Source organism: Pollachius pollachius (assembly GCF_949987615.1).
Source record: "Pollachius pollachius genome assembly, chromosome: 20".
Lineage (NCBI taxonomy): Eukaryota > Metazoa > Chordata > Actinopteri > Gadiformes > Gadidae > Pollachius > Pollachius pollachius.
Genome location: NC_136953.1, coordinates 15,557,783 through 15,566,572, shown reverse-complemented (window position 1 = coordinate 15,566,572; position 8,790 = coordinate 15,557,783).

Genomic DNA, 8,790 nt, shown 5'->3' with positions numbered 1-8,790 from the left:
AAAGGGAGAGAGAGAGAGAGAGAGAGAGAGAGAGAGAGAGAGAGAGAGAGAGAGAGAGAGAGAGAGAGAGAGAGAGAGAGAGAGAGAGAGAGAGATGCTGTCGGCGGCTGAAATATGAAAGCCCCATCCTGGGTGACAGCCCCATGGCTCCTCCTGATACTGCCAGTGCCGGAGCCCGGCCGGAGTGATCCATAGACCCTTTGTGGGGGCCGCTGATATAAACGCCCGGGGCGAGATGTCCAAGATCCACCCCCACCCATTTCCCTTTAACCTCGGACCCCCACTCCCGGCCACACTGCCCCCACCACCACCAACACCACCATTACAGTCCCTCCCTCGCCTTTTCCCGCCATATGGGGCGGGGGGGATCTCTGCGTGGCGGACAGTTGAAAGAGGAGGGAGGGGAGGGGGGAGGGGACGAGGGGGGGAGGGGGGGGATGGTTGTCGGGGTAAAGACTCGTCCTTGGGCCTTCTCCATCTGACAGGGCGGAGTGGCCCCCCCCCTTGGGGGACTTTGGACTCTATTTTCAAATTGGCCATTTATAATCAGTTTGCTAAAGGACGGAGGGAAGAGAGGAGAGGAGGGTGGGGGTGGGGGTGATGGAGATGAGACGACGGCGGCGACGGCGGCGGCGTTGTCGTGGCGATGTCGAGTTGACGGAGGGTCTGGGGTCTGCGGTCAGGCGATGACAACTCGGCGTGTGTTGCGTGTCAGACGTGTGGCTGTGGCCACGATGAATGGGATGTAAGGGGGGGGGGCGAGAGAGGAGAATAAGACATGCATGACAGGGTACTGACCCCTATTTAAAGAGGAGCGCTGGGCGGGGGGGGAATCCATATCCTCCAGCGAGGAAGAACACAAAAGAGAGAGAGAGAGAGATGGAGAGGCCTCGGTGAAATATACGCACCACCTCTCCATGAACCGTCATGGTGGCCCTGCTGGTGGGGGACGGAGGAGAGGCATTTGTTTAGTTTTTTCGACGCAAATGTGGCTGCATACATCAGCACCCGCAAGGTCAGGCCAACGGGAGGGGCGGGGCGGCCGTCACACGCGCACAGCGCTGACGTTCCACCAAGACGGCTCCTCTGAATTGATGCGGCCCAGCGGAAGACAGGGGAGGAAGAGGAGGAAGAGGGGGGGGAGGAGGAGGGGGAAGAGGAGAGGGAGGAGATGGAAGAGGAAGAGGGGGAGGAGGAGGAGGAGGAGGAGAAGGAAGATGGGGAAGAAAAGGAAGACGGAAAGGAGGCAGAGAAGAGGAGGAAGACGAAGAGGGAGAGGAGGAGGAAGAAGAGGGGCAGGAGGAGGAGGAAGAGGGGGAGGACGAGGAGGAAGAGGAGGAGGGGGAGGAGATGGAAGATGTGGAAGAAAAGGAAGACGAAGAGGGAGAGGAGGCGGAGAAGAGGAAGATGGGGATGAAGAGAATGAGGAGGAGGAGGAGGAGGAGGAGGAAGACAAGCTCATTGTCTGCGTCCGACCTGAAACCTGCCACTTTTGTTTATCCACGCCTTTCTTCGCCGCTGAGAGGACCCTCTCCTCCTCCTCCTCCCCTCGCCCCACGGGACACTCCCTTCCGCTGGATAGCCTTCGGGTGAGTGGGTGGCTGAAGGGGGGGGGGGGTGACCTCTACTCCCCCCCTCCCTCCCCCCTCCCTCCCCCCTCTCTCCGCCCTCTCTCCGCCCCTCAGCCGTAAATGAATCCCAATTTGGCCATCAGGCGTGGAGCTGCTGACAGGAAGGAGAGCGGCCGCCAAGTCGTTGACATTCTCAGGTGCGTGGGTTTGTTTATGGAGCGGGGGGGGGGGGGTCTCTTGGTCATCGGAATGGGGGGGGGGGGAGGGGTGGGGGTACAGCTTGAATGCGGTGCCTACATTAGGGGGGCCGTGCATGAGCTGCTGCTCAGCGATCCGTGGACCCCCAGGTGACATTTTCTTTTTTCAGGGTTGTTGGTGAAACGCCGTGGAGGACAGCCAGGGGTAAGGATCGCCTCAGGTGTCGAGTGGGGGGGGGTTCTGGAGGTCATTTGTTCACCGCATTGATCCCACGGTGACCCCCATCGCTCTGCTTTTGCCTATTGATCCGTGCACACACACACACACACCAAACACACACAGGACACAATGGCCACACGTTCGGGAATAGGAGAACCGCGAGTGTCCACAATGGCACCAACGCGACCCCCACCTCCTCCTCCACCGCCGTCCTTTTGAAAACAAACAGAAAAAAGGGCGCTTATCGCAGGCGGCGGTAAGCGTCCACTAGCGCGTCCGATGGCACTGGATGAATCAGGCATCACGCGCGACCCCTCGCCCGCTGAGGTCATGCTGACGACACACACAGTCCATTTTGATAATTGAGATGCTTTAGGCGTGTTTGAGTATGTGTGTGTGTGTATGTGTACATGTGTGTGTCTGTGTGTGTGCGTGCGTGTGCGTGTGTGTGAGAGTGGGTACCCTGACCTGTGCGCACACTATGCCCCTCCAGCTAAATGCCTTGCTAGGCAGATCTCCGGTGCCTTTTAGCATGTCTCACGGGGACCATGAATCACCATTACAGAGACCACATGTTTACCTGGGCACCTCCGGGGGGGGGGGGGGGTTTCATTAGGGTAAGAGGGACCCCTAGCTACTGTAGTGCAGTTGGTATAGGGGCCTTGCATGCTCTTCTGTGTGTGTGTGTGTGTGTGTGTGTTGTGTTTTTTGTGTTTGCTGAGGGTGGAGGGAGGGGGTCCTGGGATTTGGGTTGCAGGGGTTAATTACAATTACAATGGGGGGGGGTAAAAACAGCCAGTGCCCCGGCCCCGAGCGGCTCTCGTTTGTTTCAATAAGGTAAATTGATTCCCATGTCCTCTGCGCCGTTTGCATTGCATCCACTTAGCACATGCCCCCCCCCCCCCCCATCACCACCAGCCCCGCCCTCCTCCCATCCACCCCTCATCACCCACACCTTCCACCACCACCACCACCCCTAACCACCCACTGTTCCCTGCTCCATCCACCACCACCATCAACACCTTCCACCACCACCTCCACCTCCACCATCACCACCACCCGCCGTCCTCCCATCCACCCCCGGCCCTCCTCCCACCCACTGTCCCCGCACCATCTACCACTTACCACCACGGGCACACACACACCCGTCCACACGTATGTATCAACACGTATGTGCTGTACCACACATACATTCACCATGATTTGATTTATAAGGATTTTCACATGGACTCAAAATGTGTCCAAGGGATCCAACGGTAGGACTGGTTATGTGTGCGTGTGTGTGTGAGTGTGTGTGTGCGTGTGTGTGTGTGTGTGTGTGTGCGCGCGCCTGAAAAACCACTAGAGGGCTACAAGGCATGGTGGCAACATGCTAAATGCCCGCCCCAGGATCCAGCTTTTAGACGGTTCAGTTAAACAGTAATTCCGTCCCTGAAATGATATATTGATTCAAAGTCAACTTTAATGCCCAGAATGAAAAGAGGCCAAAATAACCGTATATTTGTGCAAAATATGTTGACTTTCCTCCACCTTTCGGCTGTGTGTGTGCGTGTGTGTGTGTGTGTGTGTGATCTTGATTGGTTGCCGTGTGTACCATTATTCATGGGCACAGCCACCCCTACCCCACCCCTCCTCCTTTTGTATGACACACACTCAAGCATTCGCTGACAAAAATATAAGTTCACTTATAGAAATGTACACTCACACACATTTATAGACACACACTCAAACACACCCACATAAAGAAGCTCCATCATAGATGTATACAAATATACACCCACCCACACACACTCACTGACACGAACAGACAGTCGCTCCCAGATACCTTACAAATCCTCACACACAGACATTAACAGACAGCGGACACGCACACACATTCATAGACACAAACACATTCACATACAAAAAAACACACGGAAACAGACTCAAAAACACGTAGACAATCAGATTCATAGACCGGGTACACCCACATACTCATCGATACACACACAGAAACACACACACAAACCAATACACACACACAAACATCGACACACACACACCCATACACACACGCACACACACACACATAAACACACACACAGGAACAGACTGAAACATGCATAGACAATCACATTCATAGACGCAGATTCACACCAAGACACACACACATCAACACACACACGCACGCACACACGCGCGTCATCAGTCAGTGTGTGGCAGATAGTGGTGGCGGCGGGGTGTGTGAGTGACAACGGGGCTGGTTACCTGAGCGGCGGCGTGACACGGGCTCTGACACACACACACACACACACACACACACACACTCCGGGGCGGCCACCTTTATTGCCGACGGTACAATTAGCTGTCAGCCTCTGACATATAAACATGCTCTACAAAATGCATCCTTGGATAATGAGACGTATGTGTGCGTTGGCAGACGTGTGTGTGTGTGCGTGTGCATAATTATGTGCATGTGTGTGTACATGTGTGTGTGTTTGTTTGTGTGTGTGCGTGTCTGTCCAAAATGTGTAAATATGTGCATTTGGGTGTATGAATGTGTATGCATGTGTGTGTTTGCATACATACTGTATGTGCATGTGTATCTGTGTGTGTACATATGTGTGTGAGAGCATGTGTGTGTGTTTGTGTGTGTGCGTGTGTGTGTTTACATGTGTTAGAGAGACCATGGTCTCCACCCTGGTTAGTGGGATATGTGTGTGTGTGTGTGTGTGTGTGTGTGTGTGTGTGTGTGTGTGTTTACATGTGTTAGAGAGACCATGGTCTCCACCCTGGATAGAGAGATATATGTGTGTGTGTGTGTGTGTGTGTGTGTGTGTGTGTGTGTGTGTGTGTGTGTTTACATGTGTTACAGCCAGCAGTCTCCACCCTGGTTAGAGGGATATATGTGTGTGTGTGTGTTTGTGTGTGTGTGTGTGTGTTTACATGTGTTAGAGCCAGTCTCCACCCTGGTTAGAGGATATGTGTGTGTGTGTGTGTGTGTGTGTGTGTGTTTACATGTGTTAGAGCCAGCAGTCTCCACCGTGGTTAGAGGGATATATGTATTTGCAGGTTGACGGGCAAATCTTCCCTCCGCCGCGGCAGACGCTGGGGAGAAAAATTCAGCAAGCTTCTGATTATGCTTTCCGGCTATCCGGTGTACACACACACACACACACACACACACACACACACACACACACTGCTGCAGTCCATTTGCACATAGATGACAAAAAGAGGGCCGGTCATGTCTGCATATAGAGGGCCCGAGCCAGGCAAATAGGGACCAGTTTGAAGATTATACGTATCTTTTCCTTTTTTTTTGCCTCTCTGCCATTATCCTAGTTTCAGTTTTTGTTTTTTTTTCCCCCACAATTCACAAACTACCCCTAGGAGACAGATCTCTCTCTCTCTCTCTCTCTCTCTCTCTCTCTCTCTCTCTCTCTCTCTCTCTCTCTCTCTCTCTCTGTCTGGCAAAATCATGTTGTTCTTTCAGTCAAGATTGAACTAACAAACAAAAGCACTCCGTTGTCAAATTTGCTATGCATCCAAATTTCCAATGCCTGTTTGGCTGCGATGTAAGCACACAGTCCCTAGTTGGGAACACAGCAACATCATCAACAACAACAACAACATGGCCCTCCTAGCATCCATCTTGTGGCCGGTGGACATGTGTAATGGTCTCACAACACAAAAAAACCAAAGCGCTGTGATTGCCTCCATTAACGTCAAACACAGGGCAACCCGTCGCTGTGGTTTCAATTCGGTACACACACACACACACACACACACACACACACACAGCCGTGTGTTCCTAAAGGCCCCGGCGACATTAACACCAATAAAACTCTGCGCCCCCTAAAAAAGACATTGAAATGTGTGGAGCTTTTGTTTTTCTTCCCAGAGCTCCGGTGAACTCTGGGCCGATGTGCTGTTTGTTTTCCCCAGGCGCCGGGTGGAGAAACAAAGGCGTAGCTCCACCCCAGGGTGCTCCAAAGAGCTTACCGCACCACCTGGTAAGTGCACCGCCGTCTGACATACCCCCCCCCCCGAAAAACAAGACATTCGCGCCCGGCTCAGACAACGGCAAACGAACACCAACAATGCCTTAATCCAATTATAAACACTGGCTTATTTTCCAGAGTATGACTTGATAATACCGGTAACAGCTAATTGTTCACATGCACCACCCACCAGCTGGCACACACGCCCCCACCTGAATACTTTAACCGGATCTTAAAACACCACCCAGAGCCACAGGTAAGGCTGCTAAACCACGGCGCGTACGATTATCCGAACGGCGGCCATGTTCTGTGTCGTGGGAGTTTTGTTGTGGATGATGTTGTTGTTGTTGTTGTTGTTGTTGTTGTAGGTGCGTGTGACCTCATTAACCTTTCATCCTGGTGCCGGTGATAAGGGGCTCATGCTGTGCACGCACACACACACAGAGACACACACACACACGCACACACACAGAGACACACACACACACACCACAGAGACTCACACGCACGCACGCACGCACGCACGCACAGAGACACACACAAGCACGCACGCACACACGGACACACACACGCACGCACACACACACACACACAAAGACACACACACGCACGCACGCACACACACATACAGAGAGACACACACGCACACACACACACACCACAGGGGTTCCAACGCATAAGGTAAGCCCTCCGGTCAGTGAACACTATTAATGCACTGCCTCTTAGATCAACCCACTCTCCCTCTCTCTCCATCTCTCCCTCTCCCTCCCTCTGCCATGCTATGCCCCCCCCTCCCCCCTGCCTCTCTGAAGTCTAAAGTGGCCACAGGGATGGGGGGTCTCATTGCTATGAAGTGGCCTGGTTTAAAAAGGCCATCGTGTAGCTGTGAGCGGAATGGATGGAGGTGGTGGTGGCAGTGGTGGAGGTGGTGGAGGAGGAGGTGGAGGATGCGGTGGAGGAGGTGGTGCGGTGCACATTTGAATGTACCACCAAGGAGGCAGTGGGGTGTTGGGGCGGGGGAGAGGGAGATAACCATAACTCATTAGCGCAACTCAGACCCTGAGTGACAACGAGGCGTCGAGGCCGGAGCATGTCGTACAACACTTAGTGTTAATTAGTCCAAGACGCCGAGACCCCCCCCTCCTTGTGTTTTTAGTGGATTTTCGCCGCTCTCTCTCTCTCTCTCTCGCCCGCTCGCTTGTACTCTCAAAGACGCACTACCCGACAGTGTCTACATCCCAGTCAGAGTTCGGCATTTCTAGGATGCCAAACAGGACGCCCCCCCCCCCCCACACACACACACACCCAAAGGACTGGAATGCCAAGGGAGTGTGTGCGCGTGTGTGCGTCTGTGTGTACATTGGTGTGTGTGTGTCTGTGAGTGAGTGAGCGTGTTTGTGTGTGTGTGTGTATACGTTGGTGTGTGTGTGTGTACATTGGTGTTTGTGTGTGTGTGTGTTCGCATGTGTGTGTGCGTGTGTGTGTACACTGGTGTGTTTGTGTGTACATTGGTTTGTGCGTACATTGGTGCGCATGTGTGTGTGTGTGGGGGCAGGTGTGTGTTGTTTGCGATCAGCGTCTGGTGAATGATTGTCTCGGGGCTCACAGGAGGTGGCGTCCTTCGCCTCTTAAAGTGAAGCATAACTCCTAACTCCGGAGCGCTCATAACTCCTGTGGCGGGCTGGGTGCGGGCCAGAGCTATAAGTGAGGAGGCCTCTCCACGCCGCTGCTTGTGTTTCCTTACCGCACGTCGAGGCGAACACGACGTGGACACCGTTTGTCTCGGTCGCCGTGAGTCACGGCGCTGCGCGGAGCGTTTGATGACGCCGCGTTCTGAACCCCCGAACGTCGGCGTGGCGTGGGGCCGCCCCCCTCACAGGGACGCCACGCCCAACACGGTGTGTCATCGCCAACGTGGCGTCTGCAGCCGTGCACGTGCCACACACGCAGACACACGCACGACCCCAAACAAACGCGCACAAACGCACGCACGCACGCACACACACACAGAAGAATTAGTACTCCGCCTTGAATTGACAGTTTTTAGTGCCGCGGATTTTAGCGATGTGACTTAATTTTGATTCAGCCCCCGTCCCTCTCGGCGTCAGTGTCGCTGATCAACATGCGGCGCTGGGCGGCGGTCGTAAAGCGATGGCAGGAGAGGGTCTGGGGGGGGCTGGTGCTGATTTACAGGCAGTTGAGGATGTCAGCAAGCGGGGGCAGCCGTATCAGAGTGTAATTGGCCGATGGATGGTAATGACGGCCGGGGTGTTTTTTTTTCCTGTTACACAACATAGAACCCCACGTCGCAGTAGGGACTCAGACGCACAACAGACACACACAACATAGAGCCCCGTGTCGCAGTAGGGACTCAGACAGAGCCCGGAGCCAACGGACACGCACACAACGCTCACAGCCTTAAATAGAGACACATTATCACGGTCGCTTAGAACGCACGCACCCAGCTCAGCTCCCCAGGAATCCACGCACAACTTGCAGGGGCCAGCTCACTTGCAAGAACACAAAACACACGGGGGGCGACCGCACACAGAATCATGGGGGGCTTACCCATTTTAACGCCGTGCACACACACCACACACACACACACACACACACACACACACACACACAGACACACAGTGATAGAAAACTCAACTTATTGGCCTTGTCTAACGCAGACCCAAGCACAGGGGGGGGGGCGATCTCACTGTCTCTGTGTTGCATACACACTTCTACACACTCCGATCTCTCGCCCACGCACACACGCAGAGCTCTCTCTCTCGGGGGAGTTTAGAACTTCGCCGTTGGTTAGCGGGGTC